Genomic DNA, 8,785 nt, shown 5'->3' on the forward strand with positions numbered 1-8,785 from the left:
ATTTGCTGCTTTGTTGACACACATTTTTAGCATTGGATACTGAGGTCATTATAAAAAATTCCATATGGGATGTATTGATTTCATTTTAGGGTGATTGTTCATGAAACAGTGTTCAACCGGGACTTAAAATGACTAACAGATCCAGTCTAGACCTAGGCCCACTGTATCCGAGCTGCACAATCTCCCCAAGTTATAAACTTCTATGAGCTTCAGTTTCCTTATCTCAGAAGAGCCTCATAGAGTTTTTCTGATGTGAGGTAACAATATAGACAAAGTATTAATACCTGGGTAGTTCCTACTGAGTGTTAGTGTATTAGATAACTATATTTCATGAAGTCTTCTGTTGAGTTCCACAGGAGACATTTTTTTTTCAGCCCATCAGATCAGATCAGATCAGTCGCTCAGTCGTGTCCGACTCTTTGCGACCCCATGAATCGCAACATGCCAGGCCTCCCTGTCCATCACCAACTCCCGGAGTTCACCCAGACTCACGTCCATCGAGTCAGTGATGCCATCCAGCCATCTCATCCTCTGTCGTCCCCTTCTCCTCCTGCCCCTAATCCCTCCCAGCATCAGAGTCTTTTCCAATGAGTCAACTCTTCACATGAGGTGGCCAAAGTACTGGAGCTTCAGCTTTAGCATCATTCCTTCCAAAGAAATCCCAGGGCTGATCTCCTTCAGAATAGACTGGCTGGATCTCCTTGCAGTCCAAGGGACTCTCAAGAGTCTTCTCCAACACCACAGTTCAAAGGCATCAATTCTTCGGCACTCAGCCTTCTTCACAGTCCAACTCTCACATCCATACATGACCACAGCAAAAACCATAGCCTTGACTAGATGAACCTTTGTTGTCAAAGTAATGTCTTTGCTTTTGAATATGCTACCTAGGTTGGTCATAACTTTCCTTCCAAGGAGTAAGCGTCTTTTAATTTCATGGCTACAGTCACCATCTGCAGTGATTTTGGAGCCCCCAAAAATACAGTCTGCCACTGTTTCCACTGTTTCCCCATCTATTTCCCATGAAGTGGTGGGACCAGATGCCATGATCTTCGTTTTCTGAATGTTGAGCTTTAAGCCAACTTTTTCACTCTCCTCTTTCACCTTCATCAAGAGGCTTTTGAGTTCCTCTTCACTTTCTGCCATTAGGGTGGTGTCATCTGCATATCTGAGTTTATTGATATTTCTCCCAGCAATCTTGATTCCAGCTTGTGTTTCTTCCAGTCCAGCGTTTCTCATGATATACTCTGCATAAAAGTTAAATAAACAGGGTGACAATATACAGCCTTGACGAACTCCTTTTCCTACAGCCCATAGAAATAAGAATAAATGGGCTTTTCCTGAGAAATCCGGCCAAGATAGAATCTCAAGAATTGTGTAACTAGTGATTTATTTTTTCACATTAGCTGCTAGAAAGCTCAGGGTCAAATTTGTGGCCTGCTTTTAAGTTTGTATTTTTAAAGTAGAAATTATCTATGGCTGTTTTTCCTAATATTATTTTCCTTTTGCCTTGATGTCTTACTTCTTGCATTATATGCATGTTTTAAAGTTTCTGTTAACAAATAATAAATGCATATAGATTTTCATCACTCTAGTAGTCTTAAAATTAGAAGAGTTTGTGTCTGAAAGGCTTGTTTATATTTTGCTCAGTGGGAACTTGTAATGCTTTGTTTTCATATATGCAACATCCTGGTGGGTAATTAGGTTCCCAGATCAGGCATAAGCTGTGCTCATTTCAATATGGAGCTATCATTTATAATTCTTTTCTTTTCTGGAAATGTGATCAGAGTACCAGTGGGGTTCAGGAATGACACATTTTCCCCTGATCCCTGGACGAGGTACCTGGATTCTCACTTGCTGTCATATTCCTCGTATTCCTCTGTACCAACTCCTGCTGTGAGGGTAGACCAAGACTATGTGAAGGAAGGAAGGAAGGCTTGGAGCCCTGACAGGTACAAGGCGGGAAGTAGGAGAGTCTGGGGCTCTGATTGGAAGTGGGAGCTTCTGGTATCCCGTCAATACACATCAGTCTTCTTGTTGTTGTTGATGCCCAGTCGCTAAGTTGTGTTTGACTTTTTGCGACTCCATGGGCTGCAGCATACCAGGCTCCTCTATCCATGGGATTCTCCAGGCAATTCTACTGGAGTGGGTAGCCATTCCCTTCTGCAGGGGAATCTTCCTAACCCAGGGATCAAACCCATGTCTCATTATTGCAGGGAGTTTCTTTACCATCTGAGCCACCAGGGAAGCCCAAGAATACTGGAGTGGGCAGCCTATCCCTTCTCCAGGGGATCATCCCGACTTGGGAATCAAACCGAGGTCTCCTGCATTGCACGCAGATTCTTTACCAGCTGAGCTACCAGGGAAGTCCACTATCTGCCGGAGTTTGCTCAAATTCATTTCCATTGGGTCGGTGATGCTGTCTAACCATCTCATCCTCTGCTGCCCCTTTCTCCTTTTGTCTTCAATCTTTCCCATCATCAGGGTCTTTTCTAATGATCTGACTTTGCATCAGGTGGCCAAAATACTGGAGCTTCAGCTTTAGCATCAGTCCTTCCAATGAATATTCAGGGTTGATTTCCTTTAGAATTGACTGTTTGACCAGTCTAGCTGTGCTGATTGTTAAAATACTGATATTCTCCTTTTCTGGTTGGGAAATAGCCACTACCCTGAGCCCCCAAGAGTTCTCCTGATCCAGTTGCTGCAGAGCCTCCCCTGAGACACCCCTACCCCTACAACTAATACAGCAAGCTGCCTCCAGGTCCCTGATCCAGTGCCCATCTGGACTGGTCAATACTGCAGCTGACTGTCAGTGAGTGAGAGAGAAAGATGGCAGTGCTCAGGAGTGGGTTTTCCGAAAGCGACAATTGCTCAGGAGAGGTGAATGGAAGACTAGCCCTGGATATTTGGGGAAGAGTCAGAGGAAGCTCTCCAGGAAGAGAGGAACAAGTGAGGATAAGAGACCACCAAGACTTCAGGGATTATCTGTTAATCATTGAGAAATGTTGGAAATTTGCACCCTGCACTCAGTACAAAGAAAATCCTCTTTATTTTGCTGAAGCTGATCTAGTCTCCTTCAAAAGTCCTGGTATCTGGATAAAAGGAGAGAAAATTACATTTAGTCCAATCTGGTAAATTCACACCTATATGAAAATGTAAAAGAGACAGTATTTCTCAGGTAGCTTAGTTTTCTCCAAGTGCGGTGGTCTCCTTTTGATTTTGTTTTTCTTTTTTTCTTCCTTGAAATGGCACGGGAGTCAGGGGGTGGACGGTTTGCAGTGTCCTTGTAGGAGGAGTTGGGGGAAGGATCCTGGAGAGTGCAGAAGGGCCACACACTGTCCTTTGGTTCTCCTGAGGCCGCTCAGGCTGGAGGCTCTGCTGATTTCTCATGTGGACACCATCCTATGGACTTCTCACCCAGAACCCTCACCTGCTGACTCAACATCTGACACAGCAGAGCCTCTGAGGTTTGGCTGTTCATCCCCTGGTTTAGATGGCTCTTCCTATAGCCCTTGACCGCAGAGTTGTTCTTGCACTGTCTTTGGTGATCGAGCCTAGCAAGCTCCCCATACAGTCTCTGCTACTCTTTTGTTGCCCAAGGGAATGCAGGCACCTCCTTCCACATCACTCTGGGTTTCGCAGGAAAGCTAACTCAAGCTCCCTCTCTACCTGGCCTTCTGGCAATCCTAGGTTGTTTCAGGGTACCTTGCTGGGAAGTCTTTGTCCAGGAAACGACATGAGACGTGAGTCAAGTATGCTTCTGTGCTTAGCTTAGTGTGTGCATGCTCAGTTGTTCAGTTGTATCTGAATCTGTGACCCCATGGACTGTAGCCCACAAGCTCCTCTGTTCATGGAATTTTCCAGGCAAGAATACTGGAGTGGGTTGCCATTTCCTACTCCAGGGGATCTTTCTGACCCAGGGATTGAAACTGCATCTCCTGAATCTCCTGCATTGGCAGGTGGATTCTTTGCCAACTATACCACCTAGGAGGTCCCAATGCTTAGCTTTCCCTCTATTTATCTAACACTGTTTTCCTCTCCTGCACTCTGAAATACTCTGGACACTTCTAGAATCAGACCACCTTCTTGCTGACTTGGTGGGATTTCCCTGACGTACAACTGTGAGCAGGTCCTCCAGTCCTGGTTTGTGTTATGCTAACTGACAGAGATGATATGGACTTTAGTTCTCTATTCTGTCTCCACTAAGCCTAGTTTTAAGGACAAATGTCTCAACTAAGCAGATGAAAACAGAAAGTGTGGGACTGAACACCAGACCACCCCTGATTCTTTGGGGATGGGAGTTCTCATGCACACCATTCTTGTGTCAATGAGCCTCATGATTCTGCAGCCAAGTGGTCATAAGTGGCTGCTGGTTTCTAGCCTTACATCTTTGTATCATCTCCATCAATTGAAAAAAAAATACAAAGTTAGCTTTCAGGTTTTGTTTATCACTGAACGTCTTACTGACTTACTATCATTGACTTATCTAAGTATGGTGAGGATACACTGAAAAATAAAGATTGCTTTTGAACTATTTTATATCCTCATTTGTTTTGATACCGACACACTTTTGATCCACCATGCACTTGAAATTATTTTATCCTGTAGTGTTGAGAACTTGTTTTGTAATAGAAGCATGCAAGTATAGAAAGAGAATGTAATAGGATTGATCGCAAGAACACTTTTTGCATGTAAACAGAAGACTTCCAAAGAAAGAATAGGAAATATTCCTTCTTCATCTGTTCTTCCCTTTCTTTGGCCAGAACATCAATGGTAATTATTTCATGACCTAAGGAAACTGTAAAAACTTCAAATCTGCTGAATTTGTAAAAAAAATTGGAATCTCTAGCTTAATGAAATTATGATTCATTGTAAAAAATATGATTGCATTAAAGATCTTCTTTTGAAATTGTTATATGCTATTTTATACTGCTTCTAACAATTAACAGAAGACTGTGTTTGGTATAAGCTTTGAATAAATGAAAGTATTTGCTTCTAGAAATAATTGAGTTGGAAATAACAAACATATTTTCTGTTGGTTGGCATATATTCATATCTATAAAGTATATTATTGTTATAATGGCAATTTCATCAAATCATGAACTGATAGAAGGCACGAGGAGAAGGGGACGACAGAGGACGAGATGGTTGGATGGCATCATAGACCCAATGGACATGAGTCTGAGCAAGCTCTGGGAGATGGTAAAGGACAGGGAAGTCTGGTCTGCTGCAGTCCATGGGGTTGCAAAGAGCTGGACATGACTGAACAAGTGAAATTTGGTTCATCTCTTGCTCATATATATTGTACAAGTGGACAACAATTTGGAAATGGTAAGATAAGAAAGACAATCAACAGAGGTTTTTGTTTCTTTTGATACTAGTTTTAACTGTTATTTTCCTTAATTTCCCTAATTTAAAAAAGTCTCATTTTCCTTAATTATTACATTTCAGGAACTTTCCTGACAGTCCAGTGGTCAAGACTCTGTGCTTCCAGTGCAGAGGGCATGGATTCGATCCCTGGTCTTGGGAAGTAAGATCCCACATACTGTGGGGTGAGAAAAGAAAAATCCCATTCAAAAATACGGTTATTATCTTATCACATAAAATCTTATCAAGATTTAGAAAGCCATGAACCCTGAAAATAAAAATAATACTAAAAAATTATTTCCTGTATCACAAAGTACTTTAAAAACATCACTTGATCTTAAATAGTGGTTTTTAATGACCATAAAATGGCAAGCACCATGAGAATTGTATTCTGAAAACATGGTTCTTGCTTCTATCTTATAACCTGTGACTTTTTTTTAATGACAAAATATCCTTGTTTTTACTACATGAGTCCCCTGTTCCCATTTTTCACTCCTGGCACAGCACAAGAAAAAGTATGAGAATTAATTGACAAGGTATAGGAAAGAAAGTAGACTAGCAAACAGAAAAAAATGACATTTCATCTTCAAACAGGAAAATTAATTTAAAAGGATCATGAAATTACAGCATTTGTTTGTTGCTGGTGATATTTTCTTTGCTACCAAGGTCACAGGATAAAAATGCCTCGAGGGAATTTGAATCTAGATTATTTGACCATACACAAACACTTCTAAAACAGCACGTTTTTATTATGAGGGTATTAATTGTAGTGGAATTTGATCCCCCCAAATGATTCGTATTTCTCTAAATAATAAAAGTGTTCCCAACAAAAAATGACCATGAAAAATGAGAACTACAGTTACTGTGCTCTTATACCTCTATAAAATGTTGAGCTCTTGTGCTGAGTGTCTCCATGATTCATGGGTAATATATTTTTACTGCCTTTAGAACACTTGCAAAATTAAGCTAGAATTACCTCAGTTGACTGCTATTAGCCAAAGCTACAGTATCCAATGCCAAAAATAAATCCTTGTAATGATAGACTTCAACATTTGTACAAAGCAGGCTTTTAGAGATTGGTTTCTGGAAACTAAATATTTCTTGCTGTGACAAAGGGCCTGTCATTAATAGATACCTAGCACAGACCAGTTCAATCAACAGATTTCTTTCAACAATGTTTATGGAATTAGCAAAATAACACTAATGATATTTTTTTTTCTCTTAAGGTCTTTTTTTTTTTTTGGTAAAGAGCCTCTGTAGTTTTACAAACGTTACTCAATTCATACTTAAAACATCTAGCTTTTTTTTTTTTTTAGAAGGCAGAAGAGTATTTGATCAAATCCTCAAAAGTTTGTCGTTTTTGTTTTCAGTCGCTAAATCGTGTCTGACTCTTTGTGACCCCATGAACTGCAGCACACCAGCCTCCCTTGTCCTTCACTATCTTCGGGAATTTGCTCAAATTCGTGTCCATTGACTTGGTGATGCTGTCTAACCATCTCAACCTCTGCTGCTCCCTTCTCCTTTTGCTTTCAGTCTTCCCCAGCATCAGGGTCTTTTTCAGTAAGTCGGCTCTTCGCATCAGGTGGCCGAAGTACTAGAGCTTCAGCTTCCTCATTAGTCCTTCCAATGAATATTCAGGGTTGATTTCCTTTAGGATTGACTGGTCGGTGATGAAACCAGAAGTGGCCTTGGACTCCCTGCCTGACTCCTCCAGTTCAGTGCTCTGATGCCTGGTGTGAGCAGTATCCTGATTCAGAGTAAGCTTGGATGTCAATATTTTATACCTAAATAATGAATCACTTTTAGGAGTACCACATGGCATGAAATATCTTTTTCTGAATTGTAGTTTAATACAGATAACATAAAATCTACCATCTAACAATTTTCAAGTGCACAGTTCAGTAGCTACTTTATTTACATTGCTGTGCAACCAGTCTCCAGAACTTTTTTCGTCCTGCAAAACTGAAACTCCATACCCATTAAACGATAACTCTCCAGTCCCCTCCTCTCAACTCCTGGCAATCACCATTCTATCTTTTGTTTCCATGATAGTGACTATTGTGGGTACCTCATATAAGTAGAATCATATGATTTGTGTGTGTGTGTGTGATTGTCTTATTTCATTTGGCATAAAGTCCACAAAGTTCATCCATGTTGCGGCATGTATCAGAAATTCCTTTCTTTTTAATGCTGAATAAAATTCCACTCTTTCTCTGTCTCTGTCTCTCTCTCTCTATATATATGTGTGTGTGTGTGTATATATATATATATATATATGTATCTATGATCTTTTGTTTATTTCTTCCTCCACCTTCAACCCAGGGACATTTGGGTTATTTCTATCCTTTGACTGTTTCAAATATTGCAGCTATGAAAACAGGTGTGCAAATATCTCTTCAAGACTCTGCTTTCAATTCTTCTGGGTATATACCCAGAAATGGGATTTCTGGATCATATGGTAATTCCACTTTTGCTTTTTTTGAGGAAACTCCACATTATTTTCTATAACAGCTGCACCATTTTAGAGCCCCACCAGCAGTGCACTAGGGTTCCAATTTCTTCACACTCTTGCCAACACTTGTTATTTCTGTTTTGTTTTTTATTTGATACTATCAATTTATTGGGTGTGAGACGGTATCTTGTAGTTTTGACTTGCATTTTTCTAGTAACTAGTGACGTTGAGCATTTTTTCGTGTGTCTACTGGCCCTTTGCCTGTCTTCTTTTGGAGGTATGTCAGTTCAAGTCTGTCACCCCTTTTGATATTGGATTGGTGTTTTGTGGTTGACCTGTAGGAGTTCTTTATATTTTCTGGATGTTAAGCCCATATCGGAGAAGGCAATGGCACCCCACTCCAGTACTCTTGCCTGGAAAATCCCATGGACGGAGGAGCCTGGTGGGCTGCAGTCCATGGGGTCTCTAAGAGTAGGACACGACTGAGCGACTTCACTTTCACTTTTCACTTTCATGCATTGGAGAAGGAAATGGCAACCCACTCCAGTGTTCTTGCCTGGAGAATCCCAGGGACGGGGGAGCCTGGTGGGCTGCCGTCTATGGGGCTGCACATAGTCGGACACGACTGAAGCAATGCAGCAGCAGCAAGCCCATATCAGATATGTGATTTACAAATATTTTCTCCCATACTGCATGATTATCATTTGTATGTAGAATCTTTTTTTAAAAAAGTTAAACCCTGGCAGTTCAGTTGTTAAGAGTCTGTGCTTCCACAATGCTTTTCAAATCAAGGGGAACGAGTTCCATCCCTGATTGGGGAGCTAAGATCCCACAGGCCGTGTGGCCAAAAAAAAAGTCAGACTCATAGACACAGAGAGTAGAAAGTGATTGCCTGGGGTTGAGGGAGAGAGGATTAAGGAAAGTTTGATAAAAGAATACAAATTTTCAGCTATAAGATGAATAAGGTCT

Source organism: Bos indicus, chromosome 1 (genome assembly GCF_029378745.1).
Source record: "Bos indicus isolate NIAB-ARS_2022 breed Sahiwal x Tharparkar chromosome 1, NIAB-ARS_B.indTharparkar_mat_pri_1.0, whole genome shotgun sequence".
Lineage (NCBI taxonomy): Eukaryota > Metazoa > Chordata > Mammalia > Artiodactyla > Bovidae > Bos > Bos indicus.